Source organism: Cebus imitator, unplaced genomic scaffold, assembly GCF_001604975.1.
Source record: "Cebus imitator isolate Cc_AM_T3 unplaced genomic scaffold, Cebus_imitator-1.0 Scaffold19, whole genome shotgun sequence".
Lineage (NCBI taxonomy): Eukaryota > Metazoa > Chordata > Mammalia > Primates > Cebidae > Cebus > Cebus imitator.
The window spans coordinates 4,944,537-4,969,342 of record NW_016107334.1 but is presented as its reverse complement, the minus strand read 5'-3'; positions in this window follow the sequence as shown (position 1 = coordinate 4,969,342).

The window sequence follows — 24,806 nt, the reverse complement described above, 5'->3', positions numbered from 1 at the left end:
ATCACCAGTAAGTCAAGGGTTCAATGAAACAACAGCTCCTTTTTTTGCTTACACAAAGTCCAGTGCAAATTCTTCTGGTTGGCAGTTTCCTAGAAGATTTTCCTCCAGTGAGCTGATGGAAGCATCAACTCACTCCCCACTAACTCCTCCTTAAAGCCCTCTTCTTGGTCCAACCAGCTGACAAGCAAAGACTAAGAGCATGAAGGATCTGCTAAAATGAGGTATTTTAGGAATCAGGCTGAGTATATCTGCCAAGTGCTCATTACTTCCAGGCATGTTTTATTGGCCTTAAATGCAAGTCCATCATCCATCTGGATTCAAGGTAGTTAGGGACACATGGTTTACATTGTACATAGGAAGGGAAAAAACCAAATTTGACGAATACTTGCAGTCTCTCATGCACTAGATTTCTCTGTGTAAATTTAGATCTTTAAGCACAGAACCCCTCTTTCTGTCAATCCCATGAGCTAGATATTGACAACCTCAACTGCAGGAAGATTATATGAATTATCAATTGCTGCATATCAAATTACCCTAAAACTTAGCAGGTTTATATAACATTTATTATCCCAGAGTTTCTGTGCATCAGAAATTCCAAATATCCCTTAGTAGTTGGGTCCTCTGCCTCAGGGTTTCTCAGGGCTACAATGAAGGCTTTTGGTCAAGGCTGAAGTCATCTCTGGGCTATACTGAAGGGGTTGATGTGCTTAGAAGCTCATGCAGTGGCTGCTGGCAAGATTCAGTTTCTTGTGGGTTCTTATACTAAGGGCCTCAGGTTCTCTCTGGCTTTTAGCTGGAGGCTGCCCTCAGTCTGTGCCTGTGTGTGGGTCTTTTGAGAGGGCAGCTTGCAACATGGCAGCTTTACTCAACAGGAAGAGCCACCCAAGAAGAACTAAGGAGAGAGGTGATCAAGACAGAAGGCAGAGTCCTTTATAACTTAATCTCATAAGGACTTTCCATTATTTTTGCCATAGCCTATTCATGAGAAGCAGATCCAGCCACATCCAAGGGTAGGGGTATACAAGGGCATGAGCACCAGGAGGTGGGGGTTACTGCCAGTAACTTTAGAAGCCACCTGCCACAGAGATCATAAAAAAAGACAATTCTAACTGCCTCAACTATGGAGACTGAGTGATTGACTAGCACATTTAATCAATGGGGTAAAGCCAAGGAAACGGTGCATGACATTTTGGTGGTGGAAGAGAGAATTACAGAGGAGGTTTGGGGGAAAGAGAAAAGTCCAGTCAATAGAAGCATTCCCTCAGCAAGTGGTGTACATGGTATTAAATTGAAGCTCTACCATGAACAGGGAAATTGCTTTCAAAACACTGTAATTGAAATAGCTGAGCTGAATAAGACAATAAACTAAAGTGAAAAGAGTGAATTATATAAAAATATATATTGCAAAGATATCTGTGACGATGGTCAGATCTATCTCAGAGATTTGCTCTGAGAACTAAATGAGATGATGCATCCCAAACCAGCTGATGCAACAAGTCTCTCTCAGGTGAGTCCTGAGAGTCTTTCACAAAGCTTCCAGGTGACCCGGATGCTTCTGCTGTGAGGACCACACTTGGAGCAGCAGGGACCCAGCAGTGTACCTGGCTTATGTATACTCACTGAAAATGGTTTCCGTATCTCAGTGGCCCTCAAAGCTGAGCAGACATCAGAATGACCAGAGGGCTGTGTTGCAAGACAGTTTGCTGGACTCCATTCTCAGAATTTAGGAGTCAGCATGTCTGGGGCAGGTTCTGAGCACAGCAAATTCCTAATACACACCATCATCTCTGCTTGCAAGGAGTCACAGTGTATAACTCATAAAAGCAAGTGTCCCCTCTCCTCTGGAGAAAAAGCTGTTTATCAACCCAGCTACAGTGAGTACCTTGGAGCTATTAAAACAGTAACAAATGCCTTAATTAGGGCAAGAACAGGGAGCTCTGTAAATCTCCCCCTAGGTCCCTCTGAAGCAAGCAGCTTCCTCCACTGATGGAACCAGGAGTTCCTTTTTATAAACATTCCTGAAACAACAAAATTAAAGTCCTCCAGAAATGAGATTACAAACATTAAATGCTATTTACAACTCTCATGATAGAAGCTGCAGCAGAATTCATTTTAATATTGTCACTTAATAAATGTACCACAAGTTTTTTGTTCCCCTCTAAATTATCATAAATTTCTTCAAAATACCAGGTCAGAAAGAAGGTGAGTTCTTATTGTGTGTGGCAGGGACTGGGGGAAGCACAAAATTAAGTAAACAATGCGCACTCCCCAGCCGCCTTCACCCATAACACCCTCAGTTGCCCAGAGCTCAGAGGGTACAAACTAGAAATCAACCTACCAAGTTCATTGCTAACTCAAGCCTTTGCATTGCAATTTTACCTACCAAAATGCTCTTCCCTGCAAACTTTGCCTGGCCTCTTCCTCCTCTCCAATCTAACACTTTAACTGGCCTGTCTTTCCTCCCTTGGGAGGAGGAGTCTCTTTATCAGACCAGGAGATGTGGAAAGTTTCCCACACAAGAGCTGATGGCAGCTGGGAGTGACACCTGAGGGATAAGAAAGCATCTCCCTGTGTTGAGGGAAAGGATGAGCTGTCTGGCCACAGAAAACAACTGGAGTCAAGGTGTTCGGGGCCTCCAGGATGCAGGTGGTTCTTTGTAAGCATGGATGCTTGTGGAGAAGCGGTGGCCAGCCGTATGGAATCCAGGTGTGCAGAGGGCAGACTGTGAGTGTCTTGTGCGCAGTGCTAAAGAGCTAGTACTACCTGTCAAAATTCAAAGGCTGCTATTGAATGGGAGGGAGGCCTTCTGAGGTGTGTTTCAGGAAGGAGACGGTAGGAAGATTTTAGGAAGCAGTAGGAAGATGGAATATTGAGGCCTGGAGTGAAGGAAGGAGAAAGGGTTCCCAGTATAGAGACCCCTGCATTCATGTAGTCTGGAAGGGACAGGTGCCTGGCAAAAGCCAAGGCAACAGGTCCATGAAGGTCATGTCTAGGAAGTACAACTGAGTGAATCCACTCAAGAAAGATGATCTCATACGCTTCTCTTTCACATTTGCCAAAATGAGACTGTAACTGAATGTTTGGTCCCAGGTTTAAAATCCAGTCTCGGAACGAAATCTTCCTCCTTTTTACAGGTTCTTCAAAGTCCTCTGGCACCTTCAATTGCCCGTATTTATTATAAACCTGAATTCCCTTCTCTTAGTGTAGTGAATGGCTCTGTTTCCTAAAGAAGCTGGCCAGGCGCGGTGGCTCATGCCTGTACTCCCAGCATTTTGGGAGGCTGAGGCGGGTGAATCATGAGGTCCAGAGATCGAGACCATCCTGGCCAACATGGTGAAACCCCGTCTCTACTAAAAATACAAAAATTAGCCGAGTTTTTGGCACGCACCTGTAGTCCGAGCTACTCGGGAGGCTGAGGCGGAAGAATTGCTTGAACCCGGGAGGCAGAGGTTGCAGTGAGCCGAGACCGTGTCACTGCACTCCAACCTGGCAACAGAGCAAGACTCCATATCAAAAAAAAAAAAAAAAAAAAAAAAAAAAAAGCCAAGCTCGCCTCCAACTCAGGGCCTTTGTGCTTGCCATTCCCTCTTCTTGGAATGCCATTCCGTGTAATTTTGCATTCTTGGTTCCTCCTGGTCATTTAAATCATTGCTCAACCATCACCCCCTCAGGGGGTCTTTCCTACCCACTTCCCAGAGTGCCATATTTCCAGCTTTTATTTTCTTCGCCATTTCATCATTTAAAATGGCCCAGCATCCTTATTTTTTGAAGCATTTATTTTCTCTCTTTCCTCAATAGAATGTCTGGGGTGGGGGTCATAAGAATAAAGACTTTTCTCTGACTTTGTTGCTTTGACCTCAGTATATACAACAATGCATGACATATAGTAGATGCTCAATAAATTTATATTGAATGAGCGACCAGAGGAACCAGAAAGGTGAAAACTAGGATCTGAAGATAACCTGTTGCTGAGGAGCCATCATTTATTCTCTTTTCTTGGTGATGTTTTCTTCCTCTCTTATCAGGAGAGACTTGCATGATTGCAAGAACAAATTCCCCAGGTCAAGTAATAAATCCCACTGCTGGCTTTTCCCAGTGAATATCAGTTCTGATAATGGGAAGCCTCACTTTTTCTCTGGGCAAGGTACACATCTATGTGACAGCCTCTGCCTATAATAGCTACTACCACAGAGACCCGACAGGAGGCATTAAAAATTAAATAAGAGAAGAGTCGATCAGCTTCCAATCTCAGGTTTATAGACAGGAAAATGCTTAATGACAGGTGGTCTCTGTACCAGAGGTGGCCCCTGAGAGACATTTCTCTTGATTTTATTTTTTAATTAACTTTTATTTTCAGTATTTTGTCCCCCTTTTCTGCCCCCAATGGAATAATATTTAAACGATAAAAGGCTTTCCACTGTTTCCAGAGCAGCCCAGACCACCTCTCCACCCAGCTGCAAGGGGAGGGAATCTTTAAAGATCACTCTGTTTTGGAATTCTAATGTTGCCAAATAGCACACATGGATTCTCATCATATGGCTCCCAACTGCAGTTCTTTAAGCTAAAGAGTGCAGTTCTTCACCGCTTCCTTGTGACAGTCTCCTAATTACCCATTCTGAGTCCTCTGAAACAGCATTTCTCCTAGTTAAGGATCTCTACCATCACTGCAAGTCACCGGTGAGTTGAGTTGAGCATATTTTATTCAGCATCTATCCATGGTGCATGAATAGTAAAATAGGCACAGTCTAAGGCTTACTATGTGGCATTAAGATATATTCTGACTCAGAATAGAGTCATTGTTATATTAAATATAGAATGCATATATGAATATACACATACCCTTTTAAAATAAAGTCATTAATGCCTGAAAGTAAATCATACCTTGCTTTAAGTACAAGCACTGCCCTCTCATATCCATGATCTCATCTGATTTTCACAATCACCCGGGGAGATAGCAATCACATTCTATTCACCTTTAGAAGTCAAAGCTAAGGTTCAGAGAGGTTGAGTAACTTACCTAAGGTCACATAGCTGGTGAGTGCCATAGCTGATATTTGAACGTAGGCAGTCTGACTCCAGAGCTATGCTTCACAAGACTGAAGTGTATGGGTGTGTCCTGAGGAATGATAAAAGGAGAAAAACATAATTTTGGAAGTATAGCAGGAATTAGATTGTGCAGGATCTTTTTGTTTTGTTTTGAGATGAAGTCTCACTCTGTTGTCCAGGCAGGAGTGCAGTGGCGTCATCTTGGTTTACTGCAACCTCTTCCTCCCAGGTTCAAGTAAGTTCTTCTGCCTCAGCCTTGTGAGTAGCTGGGACTACAGGTGCGTGACACCACACTCACCTAATTTTTGTATTTTTAGTAGAGATGGGGTTTCACTATTTTGGCCAGACTTGTCTCAAACTCCTGGCCTCATGATCCGCCTGCCTCGGCCTCCCAAAGCACTGGCATTACAGGCGTGAGCCACCGTGCCAGGCCTGTGCAGGATCTTAACTGCCATGTAAGTCATTTGGAGTTTATTTTGCAAGTCATATAAGGAAATATCGGGGTTTGAATGAAAAGTCTTTGACTAAAAAGACTGACAGCATTAGCCCTCCACTTTGTCACTTTATTATAATTAATATATATATATCTGTTATATTGTGCCTCTCTCTTTGCTAGAATGAATCTGTGACATAAACAGAGTCCTTGTGTGACTTATTCTCTCCTACATTCATTGTTTACCTACATCAATGTCTGGCATATATAATGCACTTGGTATTCATTGAGTGAATGAACCAAGAAAACCATGTTTAAAGCTCCAATGCAATTCCAAGCCTGGACCCCAGGTTCCTTACGCTAAAAGCACTCCATTATCCAGCACAGCTGTCCTAGATGTTGAACAGAATGACCCCTTGGTCCCGGCTCCATCCGGTTCTGTCCATTCCTCACGACAGACTTGGAATAGAAACCCGGCCTCAGGTTTTCTTAGAAGACAAGATGGCCTTGTTCTGGTCTGCTGAATGCAGGATACTGCTCTGGATTCTCTGATTTGATAGGGACTCTTGTCAAAAGAGGTGATCCTTACCTATCTGCTGTGCAACTTCCCTTTAACATTAAGTGTTGTATCACATAGCTTCATTTGAACAGTAGTAAAAGAGGAGGCAAAAAAAGAAAAGAAAGAAACCACCCACATCCGAACTCACCCCTCCGCATTGATTCCGACCTTCGCTTCATTGCCTCCTCCAGATCCTGCACTGTTAGTACAGAGCACTTAACCTTCCATGGAGTATTTTTATGCTCCATTTTCTGTGCCATTATGAAGGAGATGAAAGTAAATGGAGTTCACTTTGGACGGGCGCTGTTATCACCCACTTACGGCTTTCCCACCCTTCCCTCTTCCCAAAGGGGAAGCACAGATGCAAAGAGAGTGAAGGTGCTTTCAAATTAAATGCGTCTCAGAAAGCCAGGTAGGCAAGAACAAATGCCTTTTGCTAGGAATGCCAAACTAGTAAAGCACCTCCAATTGATCCGCACGGAAGAGCATTTACTTAGTAACAAGGCAGACCAGTGCAAGACGGGCTAAGCTGTCTTGTTTACTAGCCCCCACCCCCTGGGGTCTTGTGCTTCTCCTTCCCAACACTTGTCACACACAACTACTTGCTTAATGTCTGCTTTCAAGGATGTTGTTTTGGTGATCTATCCCCATGTAACTTAGTAACTTAAAACAGTAACAGACACTTAGCTTTGCCTACAAATACGCGATTTGGGTCAGGCTCATTAGCAGTAGCATGTGACTGTAGTATCCAGGGCAGCTGTGTTAGCTCCACTGAGGTCTGGAAGGTCTATTCCAGGATAACTCACTCACACAGCTGGCAGTCCTTGCTGGGAACTGAGGTAGGGCTGTTGGGCAAAGGGCTTCAAGTTCTCTCCAAATGAGCCGCTCCACGAAACCCTTTGGTTTATTCAAGACATGGTGGCCAATTTGCAAATGCAAGTGTTCAAGACAAGAAGTAGAAGCCCTCAATCTCACAAGGGCTAGACTGACTCTTAGGAGTGAATTGTGTCCCCTTAAAAAGACATATTGGAATCTTAACTACCAGTACCTTAAAGCATGACCTTATTTGGAAATAGTATCTTTGTAAATATAGTCAAGTTAAAAGGCGGTCATTAGAGTTGGCCCTAATCCGATATAACTAGTGTCCTTAATACAAAGTGTACATTGGGACAGAGGCACAAACGTGCACAAAAAGACGGCAATACAAAGACTCACAGGGAGAATGCCATGCAGAGATCAAGGCAGAGATTGGAATGATGCATCTATAAGCCCAAGTTGGCCAGCAAATCATCAGGATGTGCAGAAGGGCATTGGACAGAGTCTCTTTCAGAGCTTCAGAGGGGCCCAACCTAGCCAGCACCTGATCTTGGACTCACCCCCTCCAGAACTGTGAGACAATAAATATTGTTTCTAAGACCCCCAGGTCTATGATATTTAGTTCCAGAAGACTAATATACTGATACCACATCGCCACTGACCAAAGCAGTCACAGAGCAGCCCAGAGCATTGAGAAAATTCTTAGCCATCTTTAAGGACCACGGATATGGAAACAGAGGCCATGGTTATCTTGTTTTTCAGTACTTCACCTCTGCCTGGTACATGAGTGGTGTACAGTGGATCTTTACCAAAAGAAAGAAGATAGAGGTTCCTCAACTTTTTTCTGACTCAAATTGATTTAAACCTACCCTTCCTACTTTAATATTTCTTTCTAAAAAATTTCTAGTTTTTAGTACACAGACAAAAAGGTACCGTGAAGATTAGTGGCATATGTTTCACTTCTGCATTCTAAATTACAGTATTTCAAAGAAGTGTGTGGCCCATCACCTCTGAGCCTCCACCTGCTACCCGTTTACAGAGAAAGAGACTTGGCCTGGCTGGAGCCCTTGGAATTGGGAAACTGTCAAAGATTCCCTTCCCATTAGGGATACACATGGACCTCTAAGTCCATCTGAGAAGCTCTTATTGGAAAGCTGATGCTCTGTGCATATGGCTATGCCCAGGAAGATTTTGAGACTCAGAAGCAGCGTTATGCTCCATAGCTCCCAGAATTACCAAAACAGGAGGAGGAGGGGGAGTGGGGGGAGAAAGAGAAAAACAACAGAGAGAGAAGGGGAAGAAGAGAAGGAAGAAACAGGAGGAGGAGAGCAGTTATTATTAATAAAGCCACTACTGTCTACCTGGTACTTTACATATGTTGTTTCATTTAATCACCACAAAATTTTAATGCCACAGGAATTAAGCTCCCTGTGGTACACCTTAAGAAACTAAGGCTCATAGATTATTAACTTTGTGCCCATATCACACCATGAGAGAATGGTGAGACTGGGATTCACATTCAAGTTCACAGAACTCTAAAGGCCATGTTTTTCACCATGACACAGAACTGCCCAAGCAGAGTGGAGGGGACAAATTTACACCACAGAGCTGTGTGCTCACATGGGAAGACCACAGTCAGGTAGCAAAGAATGAGTCATTAAAAGTCACCTGGTGGTGTAGCAAACATGATGGAAAACCTGGGGCTCAAGAATCTCTGTTTTCTATTTTGGAATATCCAGCTAATTCTCCTAGTTCAAAGAACAAATTTTCCCAAAAGTGCATGAAAAATCCCACTGTACAATTTCATACCAATTCACACACACACACACACACACACACACACACACACTTCCTCACTCAGTGCGATTTATCTTAAATATACTATTGGCACTTTCTTAATAACTGTGGTCTCTTGGGAAAGTCATGTGAAAAATATCTGTTTCTATTTAAGACAGACAAAGGCAGGAGGAGAAAGGAGGTCCTGTCATCCCAGTGGTGTGCTGCCTTTTCCTGGCCAGCATTTCTTTCCGCAATGGTTTGGGCCGAGAAGTGTGATTCATTACACTCCCTTTCGCCTTCTCTCCTTGATACTTCAGGCCTGGCAGTTTGGAGGAAGAAGGAAGAGGGAGAGGGAGGGATGGGAGACAGGAGGGTATCACTGATAAGCACAAAGACCCAGCCAACTCCGGAAGCCCCAGCCGCACAGCGCCAAGAGGAGCTTACTTCCAGCAACATGAAAAGATGAGTGAGGAGGCAGCTTACGGGAACTTCCTTTCCGTGTGGTGTGGCCGGGTCATAATGGTGCTGTGGTTACACAGCAAAAGCTCATCAAAACAATAAGTAAACCACAAGTGCTATAACTAAGGGTTCTCTTTTGCAGCACACTTCACTGAAATACCAGGAGAATGGGTCCCTGTCTCCTGCCACTTACTCACCCTGCTCTTGGTGTACAGTAAGATTAATTTAGAACAGAGAAGAGGAGAAGAAACCCTTTACATCCTATTATAACTTCCCAGATGACAGTGAAGAGAGAGGTTCAGGTGTTTATATATTTAAGAAATAGCATTGTAGATAGGTCTTTCTGGATCATAAGGAGGTCTCCATTTAGAGTTAAACTCCACGTTCAGAGTATAATTTTCTCTGGGCTCTGTAGAAATGCCCTAGCTCATGCTATCACGAAAGAATGTCTGGCTGCATTTTCAAAATGTTTCCCTAGGTGGTACATGCATTTGAATCAGTGAAAAAGGTAGAAATGAAGAGCCAAAGACAAGTAATTCAATATAACCAATTGGCATTTTGAAATTTCACATTTCTCCAGCACCTTTTTGCTTAACTCATCTAAAATCCCAAACAGCCTCTTCCAGGACAGATAAAAATAATCCTATACTTTTAGCAATATAAGATTATAGGGGGATTTAATCCAAATTGTCCATTTCTAAAATATAAGTAAGACCAAACTATAGGTCATTCAAGCTCTTTTTCAATTATCATATAAATGTGCCTGGCAAACATACTTGTTTCTTTCCAATCCCTGAATTGCAATGGGTTCTCATGCAGTACCAACTAACATGCAAACTTTCTAGCCTGGACTTGAAGATTCTTCAAGTTCAGGTTCTGGGCCACCCTAGCTCTCAGGTCTTTTCTCCTACGCTTTCCAACAGGCACACCATATGTGCTAAAGTGGATTTCTCATTATGCTCCAAATTAGCCAACGGTGTCTGGACACCCACTGGGAAGCCAACTTCACTTCAGGTCCCACCTGCACCCCTCCACCCTATGGTCTGCCCAGGAGCTATTGGATTTGGAGATATGGCAGACCTGGAGCTGATTCTATCCTGCCACTTATTAGTGAGGCAGTCTTGGACAGAGAGAACACTGACTCAAAGTGCTCATAAAGTCTTCATCTCATAGAATTCTTGCAAGTATTGAACGAGAAAATGAATATAAAGGACACAGCAGAGTACATGACATAAAGTAAGGACTAAAGAAAGGGGGGATGTTGTCGCTACAAATACTACCTCCAGTTGTCAAAAATCCTTCCCTCATGTCAAAAGTTAATCCAAATGCAACCCCCAAGTTTATTGCATTTGGAAGCACTCTCTTTCCCCTCTGAACTGTATAGCTTAATTGCATGGAGGGGATTTCTCACATATACCCATTTTATGTAATTATTTTAATACAATAATAAAAATGTCTAATACTTATATATGTATTCATCAGTACTCTAAACACTTTATATACATTATTTCATTTACTCCCTACAATAATTCTTTGCACCTTGTACTGTTACAGATGAAGAAACTGAGATACAGTGAAATCAAGAAACTTGTGCAACATTGCATAGCTAGTGAAAGGTAGCCCTGGGAGTCAAATACAAAAAGGCAGGCTCCGGGGTCTCTGTTCTCTCTGCCACTTCATCTCTTCTTATATCTTACCAGGGTAAGAGGGGGTGAGTTCTTAAATTTTGTGCACCAGAGCCTCACTTGTTTGACAGTATTCCTGGTGCTATCATCTTATTGCAATGGAAAGGAAATTGAGTTTAAAGTCATAGACTTTGTCTCAAAGTCCACTTAGACTCTTAATAGCTGTGCAATCTGGGGAAAGTCATTTAATATTTCAAAATATCCATTTGCACAGCTGGGAAGTGGAAATTCTTAGAAGATTATAGGAATAATATATGCATATCAAATGCCTAGCAGCCAACATATGATAGGTACTCTATTAATCCCTTTTATTAATACTAGTTTGAAGTGTTTAGGTACCAAGGATCAGATTTTATATATTTTCTTTGTTCCTCTTAACTGAATCTCAGAAAAAAATTTCACAGTTCCTGACACAGAGGAACAGCTCAATGTACACATCTGTGGCCTGATAAAGTGAATGTATAAACAAATGCCTGTGTGATATAAGAAAACAATTCTAGAAGAACACAGAAAAATTGTTATATTTGGCTGAGCTTGGACCTAAAGACCTTATTAATGAAATAGCACATTCCTTTATGTTGCAATGACTATTTAGAGTCTTCTTTAATACCACAAATGCTCTCTTCCGCCCTGTGACTGCCCTAGTTCAAGGCCAGGGGGACAGTCTGAGGTTGACTCAAAGGCCAACAGCACCACCTACTGAACTGCGACTTCCCACATCCCAGAAAGAGGCCAAAATGAGAATTGTCTCAAGACCATGTCACAGCACTTAACTCCAAGCTTAAACAGAGCTGAAGTGAACACGACAGGATTGTGAAAAAGATAATGTCTCCAGGAAAAGGAGGGCTCATTTAGCTTGCATGCCTTGCTGTCCTCTGAGGAGCCATCATTTGTGTGTTTTGGTGGCAGTCTAGTGGCTCTAATCTCAGCCTCAGCTGCGGACCAAATAGAGTTCCTGGGAACTCATTTTTCTCATAATTTGGCTGCATTTTACTAAGAGTAGTGCAACTCTTATACAAACGCCATAGAAGGCTGCAGAGTTGTTGTTCTTGCTGGTTTTTCCCCTGACGTATGGGGACATAAGTCGAAACGTTCAACAGCAGGACAGCCTTGGATGAGGTGATAAAGGTCATCAGGGCCTGGCCTTCTCTCCTTTATGAGTCACTGGCAAACAGCACTGGATTTAGACTCAGGTTATCTGCTTCCTGTTTTAGCATTTGCTCATTAGTTGAGGGGGATAGTAGAACCCAACGTCTAAATTCCAATCACGTGGGACTTGCTGACACTGAATTGCCTGAGCATCTGACATAGTTCCTGGTGTGTAGTAGATGATGCATAAGTGCTTGGTACATGAATGAATGAAACACACTGGCCATCCGGCCTGGGAATGGGAACTTGTTCTCTCCCTTGCCTGATGTTCAGCTCTGCAAACATGATGCAAGTCCGCTTCCAGATGCAGTCTCTGGCCCCATCGTCCATGAACTGTGACTCTAGTGCCCATCATGTGCAAGGCTTAGAGCACCCAGGCAGCAAAACTCTTAATTAAGGAGAGTCCCAACTTGGTTCATCTCACTGATTGTTCATCTCACTGGTTTGTTTCCAGTGTCCAGAAAAGTGCTGAGAACCCCATAGCCAGGTTGCCGAAAAATATTTGTAGAGTGAGTGAATCAAAATGCTAACAAAGGGAGATTCACAGAAGGAGGAACAAGGGAAAGAAAGGAGCAGAAAGATGGAGGAGAGGAGACAAGGGGAGGAAAGAAGACAGCCCTCTGAGGAAGATGGTGGAAGCACTGATAATAGAGAAGACGCTCATATGTGTGTCTGCCTCCTCAGCTCAATCAAAAAGCAATTTTCATCTCTACCACCACTGTCACCCCTGCAGGCCCAGCCATCCCATACTCCTTCTCCAAAGCTCAGCCAAATCCCCATCCTCAGCGGAGAGCCTTGTAATGTGGATTAGGGTTTGGGATGCCTTCCTTGCCACAGCCCACCTAATGGCTGAGCCCTGCTTGCTAAGGAGCTACCAGTGTCCACCTTGCAACCCTAGACAAGCTGTGCAGCCAGACTGTATCCTTCTGTCTCTCTTGGTCTGTCTGGCAGTCTGTCTCTTCCTGTTTCTCTGCTTCGCTCTCTGTGGGCCTCTCTCTGTTTCTTTGCCTGTCTCTGTCTCTTTTTCCCTTTGTGCTTTTGTGTCTCTACCTTTCTCTTCATCTACCTGTGCCTCTATGTCTGCTGTTGCTACCTCTGACAGCTTGGTGTGGCTTTCTCTGCAGGTCTCTCTGTCCTTGTGTCTCTTTCTGCCTGTCTCTGTCTCTCTTGCTTCCTCTTTTGCTCTCTTTGTACATACTCACAGTCTCTATGTATGTCCTCTTCACTCTCAACAGATTGCTTTGTCTTTGTGTATATTCTGGCGGCATCTGAAATGAAAGCGTCCTGTCTTTCCCTCCCATCCCTCTCCTTTTGACTGAAATCCTTGGTAGAGGCGCTGTACACCACTTATTTAAATCACGGGATTGCAGAGTCCTTCATACTGACAGCAGCACTTTGGGGGACTGTGCCTCACCATCCTCTCAGCTGACATAACCACGTGAAGCCCTGAAATAGAATGTTCCGGAAACAGGTTACCTCCTTCCTTTACTTTCCCTGGAAGGTCCGGAGAAGTCATCAGCTCCTCGATGATTTGGAAACTCCCTAAATTATGTATACTAGAATGGCCTCAGTGCAGCAGACAGAGGGGGGCCTGAAAGAGGTCATTAGGAAGATTTGATGAAGTCCATGCCTTGGTGCACTGACAGATAACTGGCAGCTCTCCCTCCCTGGAACTCGGCTTACCAGATTGAGCAGCCCAGACAGCAGTTTAACCCGAGGGTCAGAGGGCAGCCAGGCGTTATCTACCAACTGGCTGCATTCCCTCTGCCTCACTGAGTTTCGCCTTCCTTTATATACTCTGACAGGAGGGGCCAAGCCGCGGGGCTCCCCTCTAGCATTTAGAGATGTAAAGAGCCTTCCAACACCACCCCCCCCGCCCATTTTTAAGTGAATGAAACTGAACACAGATTCCTTATTAATAACATATACCAGAGGGTACATCCTGAGATGCAGGAAATGAGAGAGACAGCACATCAGTTTGGGGTGTGCACAACACACACACACACATAACCACACACACACACACACACACACACACACCAGTGTGCATATCAAAGCCATCTTGCGAATCTTCAGTTGATTAAAGATGAGGATTGGAATGCATCTTAATAACCAGAAAATAACTTACAATCTAACATCTTGATTGTACTAGATTTCAAAGGGCAGCAAGATGTGTTGAAATGCACATATCTAATCACCAGTGGAATTAACAGATTTGCCAAAGTTATGCTTGAGAACATTATGTGTAGCTGTAACACAGCATAATCAAATTCCCATTTAATTTTATCAATGTTAAAATTCAGACTCTTTGCACATTACCATTCTTTCTATTATTAAATTGGGGGTTATTGAGAAAGCACATTTTAAAATGTTGTCTTTCTCAAAGATATTTTTAAAGCAAAATCACATTTTCATATTTTTTTTATTTGAGTAAGAACATTCTTTCTACCAACCTTGATCTCACAAACCAAGTTGGGTATACTGGAAACTGAGACGGGCTGCTCTCGACGCCCCAGGCTTCTTCTCCCGGCACTTGTGGCATGTCATCCTTGCTGTGTTCCTTTCCCTTTTCTCTATCTGCCTGCCCCTCCAGTCCACTGTCAACGATGTTTACACGTAAGCCCACTGTCCTTCACTTGGCTGCCAAGCGCCTGCATCATCTTTTCCTCCCTCTACAGCTGTCCAGACCGTGCATCTCAGAAAACCCAGATCCCAGGATATTTCTGTCACTCACCTGATGATCAGAATTGCATCAAGACTTGTACAAAAGAATAGAAAGAAGGGGTATGAATTTGAGCAACAAGAGTTCAGGAGTGTGATAGTGGTTTTATTTGAGGTTCACTACTCAGGCACATAGAAATCAACATATATATCCAATTATTGTGACTGGGATTAACATTCGGGTCAATGGTTATGTGGGATAAATAAGGGATTCAGAGAGGAAGAGACAGAAGACAGAAACAGAGTCTTTCCATGAAACAAGAAAAGCACCATTTTTTTGACTAAAATGACCTAGCAGAGTTTAAAATACCACACATGGAACAATCTCAAAATGGTCACTGCACTAGAAATGCCATTTTTCCTGTGAACTGGAGAATACCTGTAGCTTGGAGTCAGAAGATATGGACCCAAGTCTTGCTTTCATCTCTTCCTCACTGTGAAACATTAGGCAAGGTACCTCGTCTCTCGGAGCCCATAACACATGGCCTCTCTGCAATCATAAGGATTACTCTGCCAGCTTACCAGAATAATTTAAATAATTTACCAAGAAAGGCAAGATGTATCACAGTGCTCTGTAAAATAAAAAGAGGCATACAGATGTAAGGTACTATTAATATAAAACTATATTTATTAACATGATTCTGGCTAAACTCACTTTGTTTTCTCTCTCTTAAAAAATAGTTGAATGTCCAAACATTTTTCTTTTTCTGTACAATGCCTACACAGACTTCATTTTTATTTGTGAAACCTGGTGCTTTATGCATATGAGTCCAAGAAATGTCATATTTATCATGATACCAAGAAAGGAAAAATAGATTGGGACACAAGGAATGTGCTAAGCCTTGAGTCACACAGGCTCGAGCTCACATCCCAGGTCAGCAACTTAAAAGCTGCATGGCCTTGCATATTTTACTCAAACTCTCAGTCTGCCTGTTATCTTAGAGGAAAGGAAGAGAATGATACTATTTGCTTCATTTTTGAGATTGTATACTATATAAGCAAAACTGGGACAAAGATGTGTGGCACTGATCAAACTCCATTTAGATACAAATATCAGAAACCAAATTCAAGCTGGCTAAAGGGAATTTGTTGCCTCTAGTGACATTTTTAATATATAAACACTCTTTCATCTACATCCATTTTTATCTATAGATAGGTGAAAGAAGTAAATAGAAAGATGGAAAGAGAGATAAATATATACATAGTTAATAAATAAGTCAATAGCTAGAAAGAAAGACAGATGTAAAGACAGATCAGCTGATCAATGGATCATATCTTGGATCCTGTGTCCACTGCTGTGACCCAGAAGAGGTCTGTGCTGTGAATGCGGGTCGTACTCAGTTGTAAAGATTATGGAAAGAGTCAATTCTTCCAAAGAGGAAAGAGTATTGAGCAGGCAAAAGCAGCTCAAATCCACCACATTTCATCACAAGGCAACCCAGCACCCAGGTACTTGCCATTTTCCTTTATACTCTTTTAAAACTATTTTCTTGCCTGCTGTGGACAACTGCAACACATTCCCCTCCTTTCCAAAGGGAGACCACACAAAGGTATGTCTGCATACTTCATCTGGCTCAAAGTCCAAGCTCTCTGGGTGGTATGCATTCTTCTTCATTAGTCCAAACACAGGAGCCCCTGCTCTGGTGATCTGGGATAACTACAAATACAATCCCTCCTTGGAAAAGTCCCCGTTTTCCCATGATCATCAGAGAACAGGGTGGCACTGTAGGAGAGAGCTTTCAAAGGCTTACTTTCGGGGCCTGAGAGGAGGGTCTTAGTCAGTTGCTTGCACCTATGGTTTCTTTCTAACCTGAATTATGGGGAAGCCCACATTAACCACCTCCTTTGGCGAGCACACCTGAGAAGGGTGACCAGCATCATTCCCCTTTGCGGGGGCTGAATCTATTAGCAGTCATTTTCATTTAGTTAATTCACCAGGACTAGAAATTAACTAGATTTCATTTAGTTAAGTTGCCAGGACTGGGTGATTGCTTTAGAAATAGAGCAGTCACAAGCCCTGGTCTGCCAGGCTTGGACTTTCTCTCCAAACACATTGCCTTCGTAGACAGTTGCTCTGCTGGAATTCCGAAATCTTGTCACGAATTAGTTAATAAAGTTGCCGCTTTAAGCCTCAGGTAAGTTATTCAAAACCTAGTGGTGCCCCATCACCTGTGGCCTAGCTCAACCTTGCCCTCTAGTACCTGAGTGTGACCTGGCTCAGCTGTTTCACATCTCACCAACCCCACGCCCAACGCCTCCCATAGCTGCTAATCATGATAAACCCTGAGTCATGTGACTAAGCGTCCGTCCTCTTTGCACGTGTTTTCTTTGAATTAGCCAATCCGCACCCACCACACCTGGCCTCTCTCCTGCGCTCTCCGCCAGCTGGTCGCACTCCCTGCTGCCTTCAGACACCCCGGACGTCCTTCCTAACCTCTCTGGGATTTGTAAGTAATACATTTTTTCTGCTTCATGCATTTTGGTTTTCCCTCCTCCTCGTGTCTCACCGAATTGACACACCAAAACCTAACTTTCCCCACTCACTTAGGACTTTCCTTGGGAGTGACTGTGTCAGCTGTGCCCACCGTCAACAAACAGAGCTCAAGACCAGGTTAGAAAGATGGCTCCCGCCTGTAGTGCCAGCACTTTGGGACGCCAAGGCGGGCGGATTATGAGGTCAGGAATTTTAGACCATCCTGGACCCAAAATGGCTAAACTCTGTCTCTACTAAAATACAGAAAAAAAAAAAAAATCATGCGCCTGTAGTCCCAGCTACTTGGGAGGCTGAGGCAGGGGAATTGCTAGAACCCAAAAGGCGGAGGTTGCATCGTGCCACTGCACTCCAGCCTGGAGACAGAGCCAGACGCCGTCTCAAAAACAAAAAAGTAAGAAACCATAACCATACAAATTACAACAAATCTCTATGCTCTGATAACACCAAAAATCGTGTCGTTTAATTTGTATAAGAAGCCTACCTTTGCACATTTGTCTCAGCAACAGAATAGGTGTTCTGCCCATTCCAATAACCTTAGGCTTACTGACTTTGTTTCTTGGCTTGTCTCAGAGAAATTTAAAATGTTATGTTTGCAGAGGTGAGACAGGGCTGGTTGGCCCCTCACCCTTTCTTTGCTCTCTTTCCTCTCCCTGGCTGTATCCAGAGGCCGGCATTGTATAAGTCAGGAAATGCATACTAGCAGATAGATTTGAGTATATACATGAAAATCAGGCTTCCCTAAATGATTTAACTCTTCCGGTGAGGGATTTGTAATGTGTCCACTTCGTGTAGGGTAAAGGTACCTGATAGCAAAAACTTGAGCATACCCTTAGAACGACCCTGTATGGCAGATGCACCTCAGTGTGTGTTTTAAGATAGGAAATCCAAGAATAGCAAACTCAGAAGTTCATTATTTGCCTGTGAGGAACATCTGAGCACCTGTCCCATTCTGTGGGACATGAGCAGTACAGGGGTTTGCGGGCCCTGAGTGTTGTGTTAAATGAAGGGGTTGCCCGTGGAGCTCATTAGGGGAAAGGTGTTAAAATGCTCTACAAGATGCATGCTGCTTGAAAGCGGTTACAGTTTTTCTGCCCAGCCTAGGCCATGCAAATATGTCATCCAGCCCAATGCCACTGGATCATTTCTGTGCATAAGGCAGTTCTTCTATCCCGTCCATTGCCACAGGACGCTCTCTCCCCTGTGTTAAGTTCCTAATAAAACTCCATGTTTCATTTGCTGGCTCTGGGTCTCCTCACAGGTCTCTTAAACCTGGAGCTGTCTCTATTGTGGTTAATAGGAGTTCAGCACAACACTTGGCTAGGCTGAAGGTATTTCTCAGAATTCTATGAGTCAGACGTTTCCACTTAAAATGAACCTATTCAATGAGAAATAGTTATAGATATGGGTTACTAAACCACCAAGCCATAGGGAGAATCAGTAGAAACCAAGGATTATATGGTTGTTGTCTATAAATGAAGATGGTTTATCTAATGCTTTGGCTAGTAACTGGCTTCAATATCTATGTATTAAGTTGATATTAACTTAAATCTCATGGTTTTATATATATATATGTAGTTATATAGTTATATAACTAGTTATATCTATAATATGTATAGTTATATAATAGATTCATCTATATAATCTATTGATAACTATATAACTTACAACTATATATAGTAGATAAATACATATAACTATACCATATGGTTATATCTATATCTACATAATATATATAACTATGAGACATCTATCTGTATTTATCTTGTGGTTCTACTTCTGATTTAACTTTGACTCACTTTTCTGCTTTCTCTATTTGACCATCTTTAACTCTGAGTGGAAGTGTTGAGTTTTGAAATTTCACAGTGCTAGATTATTGGACTCTCATTTATCTTCTTGCTGTTTGTGAAAGAATGAGCTTCAGCTGTAACTCAGGATGTAGTACCCCTTCTGCTCTCAGAAAAGCTGGCAGGTATGATTCCTCCATGCATCTGGAGAAGGTAGCCATTGTTAGCCACAGTTGGACTTCCTTATAGATTATCTGGTTCTTTGAATTCCACCATTCCATGTATGTTAGTACCAAGGCAACAATGTCTGAGTTTGAGTACAAGTGATTGTCCTTAACAAGTAAGATAATGAGAAACTCGTAGTTAATAGCTTTCCACCATTTTTGCTGGTGGTGGTAATAGGTGAGGGATGAGAACCTCTAGTTAGTCCAGCATATTTGTCCTTTTACTGTTGGGGCTCCCACAATAAGTCATTTTTGATGCTCATCCCAACCAAGTTCACAACTGTATTGAGTAAATTTATTGCTAACCACTGAACAGACCACTTTGTAATGAGTTGGCTTTTCCTCCTCTCTGAGCAGCTGGAGCCTGATTGGTCTTATGGGGGTGTAAACCAGCCCAGTTTAGTCTTGAGACAAGATATTCAACTGGTTGTTTTGACTGTTGTGTTTTCTACTGTACCAGCCACATCTTCAAATCCCTATTGTGTCTGCTGCTTGAAGTATTTATAGTTAATGACATTGAGCTCAAATGGCTACTTAACCAGCAAGCTAAAGGGAATCAGTAGAAATCCAGGATTATAGGATTGTTGTCTGCAAATGAAGATGGTTTATCTCATACTTTGGCCAGTAACTGACTTCAAGACCCGTATTAATTTCAATGGCATGAAATTGGCACTTTTGTAAATAAAAAATATGTTGGCAATCTCATGTTAACCTGATAGAAAGTCCTTTAACCCAGGTCTACAGTTTGAATATTTTTATAAGAAGATACAAGAAGAAAAGAACCAAAAAAGAAAAAAAAAACTCAATGTCTTTAAGTAGATAAAATAATTATGGGAAACAAAAGCCTTTTTACTACCAGACAGGTGATTTAGGGTGGATAGAAAAAACAAACAAAACTCAAACCTTCTATTCCCAGAGGTCAGGGTTCTCCATGAGAAAATTAAGAAAATGTTTGTTCCAGATTTTCAATAAATTAATTTAACCTCAACATTAGTCTTTCTTCTTGAAAATCCACCTTCTTGACTATAAAGTGTGTTCTCATCATATTTCCTTGTAATTTAGCTGTCAGGGTGACCGAAGAGATAAGAATATTCAGATTCTGACAACCTACACCTTTGCTACTCTACTGGCTCTTGTGATAATTATAGTTATTTCAAACAAATATATTTTTAAAAATTCAGAGTGTGAGAGTTGTCTGTTTCTCTCCCATCAAAACTTCACATCCAACTTAATGCAGCATGTATTTTGTCAAACTATTGCTTCTCTCTAAGTTATTTGCTACTAAATGACATCCAATGAATGGGAAGTTCCTCTTGGAGCTATCAAATACTTAGTTATGACGCCAGATATAAGGGATGCATTTTTAATAGGTGTTGCCTATATAATGGGAAAAAAAGTTTCTCTCCCTTCTCCAAAAAATTAAAAAAATAATTCCATAGCATGGACTCTAGAAAAATTCCCAAAGGCCATCTGTGACTTCAACTGGAGAGGCTCAAACATGATACAAAAATCTAGCAGTAATACAGGAGGAAGAGGGGGATGAAAAAGCCAAGCAGGCCCTGTCCTCACTTTAGGTGGACCCTAGCCAAGAGCTGGGCTGTGAAGGGCATAAACCAATCCTAGGGAAGGGGATCCTGAGAGGTAGTGGGCATCTCAGGGCTACCGCCAAGCAAGCAGTTTAGAGCAGTGCCTCCAAGCCAGGAAGGCTGTAGGGTGCCTGTAGATATGGCAGAGGGAGTTAACCAGAGTAACCAAGGAGAGTGACATGGTTTTCAGAAACTGGGCACAAGAGATAAGGAAAGTGAGGAAGGGACCAAGCTAATGGGCAGAAGGAATTTGTGGGTGGATGTAGCCAGTTGCATTAAGTGGCTTCCGTGGTGCAATGAAATAGCCTATTTCTTCTTCTTCACTAGCCATTGCCCTTCAAACATATTCTGTAGGCTCCCCGCTCCCCAACCCCCCTCACCACAACTTTGATGAAATCTAGGGCAGGTTTCACTATTTTTCTAGCCATTCCCACACAATAAAACATTCACCAGTGACATTCTCTAAAACAGTCCCTATTTAGTAATTGGCTTGTCCAATATAATAGATATTTTGAATATCATCAAAATTAAAACTCCTCCCCTCCCCCAGGGTAAAACTTGTAGTCAAGGACGTGTGGGATGAGGTTGGCTTCTTTTCTCTGGATCTCTTCCAGCTCCTCTTTTGTCCTTTTTGCTTCAGGTTTCAGATTAGAATAGTTTTTTATTATTATTTTAATTGAGGCAGGGTGGTGAGCAAGGAGGAGTAAGGGGCAACGAATGAGAAATGTTTCATTTGATTACCACTATTGTAGCTTTCATTTTTTTCTTCCCATTTGAAGCAGTAGTTGAAAATGACTTTTTCCTGGGCATTTTCAGATATCCCTCTCCAGCTTTAGCTAGGTCCCCTCACCCACAGTTCTGTTCTTTCTCCTGCTTGGGCAATTGGAAGATGACCTTCAGCCTCTTACTAATGGGATCCAGCCTCCCATGCCCAGGTAAACACACAGCTCACTCTTTCCCATGGTCTGCATTGTCTGCTGTCTGGAGAGCATGCTGCTGAGTTCATGCTGCTAAGGCCAGCCTCACATCAGATTGTGATTCCGGTGGAGGAGGGCGGCACAGGGTCTAGGCACACACGTTGAATTCTTCAGGAGCCCTCTGTGCCCTTTCAACCAGCTTGAGACTGGGAGAATACCAGACCATGCTTGTCAATTTCAAGCTTCTCCTGTGCAGGCCTCTGCAACCTCTTTTATAAGCTGGAGGTATGTGGTTGGGTATAGTCCTCAAACCAATGCACTCTCACTTCCTTTAGCAATTGTGTTTGTAATCTAGAACCTAGTTTTGGAATATAATTGACACCTGGTATCTCAGGGAATCTGTAGAGTTTGAGACTAGATCGCTGTTTTATCAGCTTGAAATGTGTACCCATTTGTAAATGTGAATATGAATGCCTTACCTCAATCTTACCTGTCTGTGCATAAAATGAAGATTCATATTCTCCTGTTAATATCTGAAAATATTTTTATTCCATAGTCCCTGTTGGCCAAGCAGTTGGTTTAATAAAAAGTTCTATCACATTTACTTTTAATGACCTAATTATGGCATTTGAGCCCCTGCAGACCTGACTGCTAAAAATTAATATTCCTCCAAGTGCCCTCCAGTTATTTCTGGAAGCTTCTTCAACCAGTCTGTGTTCCATAACCTCCATACCACACTGGGCCTCCTCCCCGTTCCTCTCCCACCTGTCCACACCTGCTGTCCATGAGGCCTCAGCCTGATTATTTCAGCTCAGCATAGGAACTAGACACAGGGTGACAGATGCTCTCAAAGCTTCCAGCCCAAGGTTGCCAAACATCAAAGTGTTCTGAGCAGGGATGAAAGAAAAACTTCTCTATGACTGGACATTAACCATTTTGTCGCAAAGCAGCTTGATTTTTGCCCCAAACACCTCCCTTAAATCTACCAACTTTAAGGCATTGTGCTTGCCTAAACCCTTCCCAAATATTTAACTAAAAATGTCCTCTTCAGTTTCTTTTTCTGCTTGCTTCTGAGGGAGCACAAACCTAGCTCCTGAGGCTGGACCAGTGTCAGGACTTCCCATGAGGTTACATGAAATGGTTGGGGGAACTAAATTCTAGTATTAGCTTGGAGGATGGAAAAACAGGCCTGAAAATGGACTTGGACAATGAACATCTCAGAGGTTGTGATTATGTCAGCCACTAGTCAAGATGTTCTTTCCCTGCTTAGCAAGTGTGGTTTAACCAGCCCCCTCTGCTCCCCCCCACCACATTTTTCTTGTGCCATCCTCAAGAGGAAACACCTCAAGGCAGGCAGACATTTGGATCTCTCACATCTAGATGTGTGAGGACTTGAATTCCAATGGAGTTTTAGAAACAAAATATGGCCATTCTCACTCATTTATTCTGTGTAACACCCTAAAGTGGGAAGAAAATAATCAGGACCTTTGGATGGATGAAGAAGGTAAGCATGGTTAATGGGTCATGCAGCTAGAAAGTGGCCAGGCTGAAATTTAAACTCCCATTGTTGGCTCTTAACCGTGATGCTAATGGAGATGAGCAGAAAGACTCCATCCTTGAGTTCAGTGTCCAGTGTACCCATATAGTTCTACCACTAGAGCGTGATCCATTGGCAGCAGTCTCCTAAATGAATAAGGAACAAAAATTTGAACTTGTCCAAGTTGAGTCACCTTGAGATTGGGATCCTACAGAAGGGCTGTCCCAGTGAAAAGAGGCTTAAAGTTTTTATTTCCTTGGTGTGGGGTTTCCTCTAAACTGAGAATGGCCTCAATTATCAGAAATGTTGCCCCTGAGGACTTTCTAATGACCACAGGCATAAGAGTCAGTTAGTTGAACCCCAACCTGATTTCCAATAGAAAATGTCTGTCTTTAGCCCTGACCAAAAGAATTATTGTCTCTAATCATGACCTTCTCCTGTACTTAGACATCTAATAAAACTGGTGTTTAATGTCTTTTAATCATTTGAAGGATTGACCTCCAATTGGGCTTGCTTAATCCTGAATAGCAGTTAATGCTATTTCAAACATCTTAACTAATCTTGTCTAAACTCTCGCTGCAAATGTAAAAATATTCAGCCCTATTTGACATCTCAGGAGAGGATACACGGTTTCTCCTGCCGTAAATAACTCCTCTGACTACCAACACTGGAAACTTGGGGTGGACCCCACTTCAGCTGGGGGACAGAAAATTTGAGGGAGATTTCCAGTGCTTTCAGAACCTGCAGTGAGATTGACTGAACTCTTCACTTTTTCTAGAGTAGATGCTTCTGTAAGGCTTACCTTATTACCCCATTATCTATGTAATCACCAAACTTTGAGATCTTGTACCTCTTTGGCAACCAGGAGCCCTAGTGCTGTCCCTGTCTAGGAACTGCAGAGCACCTGGGTCCCAGGCAGGAATTCTATGGTTCTGGAGTAGCAACCTGCTGTGCAGAGCACTAGAAGCCAGGGGCCTGACTCCGAATCAGTGACTTGGAGGGTCAGCAGGATTGTGTGTGAGGAGGAAGGCATTGGTGTGCTCTTCTCAGTAGTCGATGTGCATAGAGCCATGACACCTTACATGCCTGTGCTTCCTTCATCTGCTCCTGCTTTCTTCATCTCTCACCCATTCATTTGGGTACTTCCCCTTCATTCTAGGCTGGCACAACAGTATGTGCCATACATGCCATAGAAGGGAGTAGCACCTGCAGTAAATGATAATGTATCTGAGTAGCTGAAATGAGGTGGTGTGGAGTAAAGAAGGGAGGATTGGAAATGGTAGGTCGGGACTAGGTTGGATGTTTTTGGAGGAAACAGGGAAGCACTGGAGATTTTGGGGATATCTTAGGTCTAAAAAATTGCCTAATTCTGTTCTTTTATTTCTATCACAGTGTATTACAAATGTAAAATTTGGTTTGACTCTATAAAAAAAATCACCTCATACCTGAGAAGCACTTATTTCTGATTTTTAAGACAACAGATATGATTATAAAAATAAATTGATGTGATGGTCAGTTTTATGTGTCAGCTTGGCTAGGTTATAGTCCCAGTTATGTAATCAAACACTGAGCTTGGTGCTGCTGCAAAGGTAGTTTAGTAGATGTGATTAACATCAA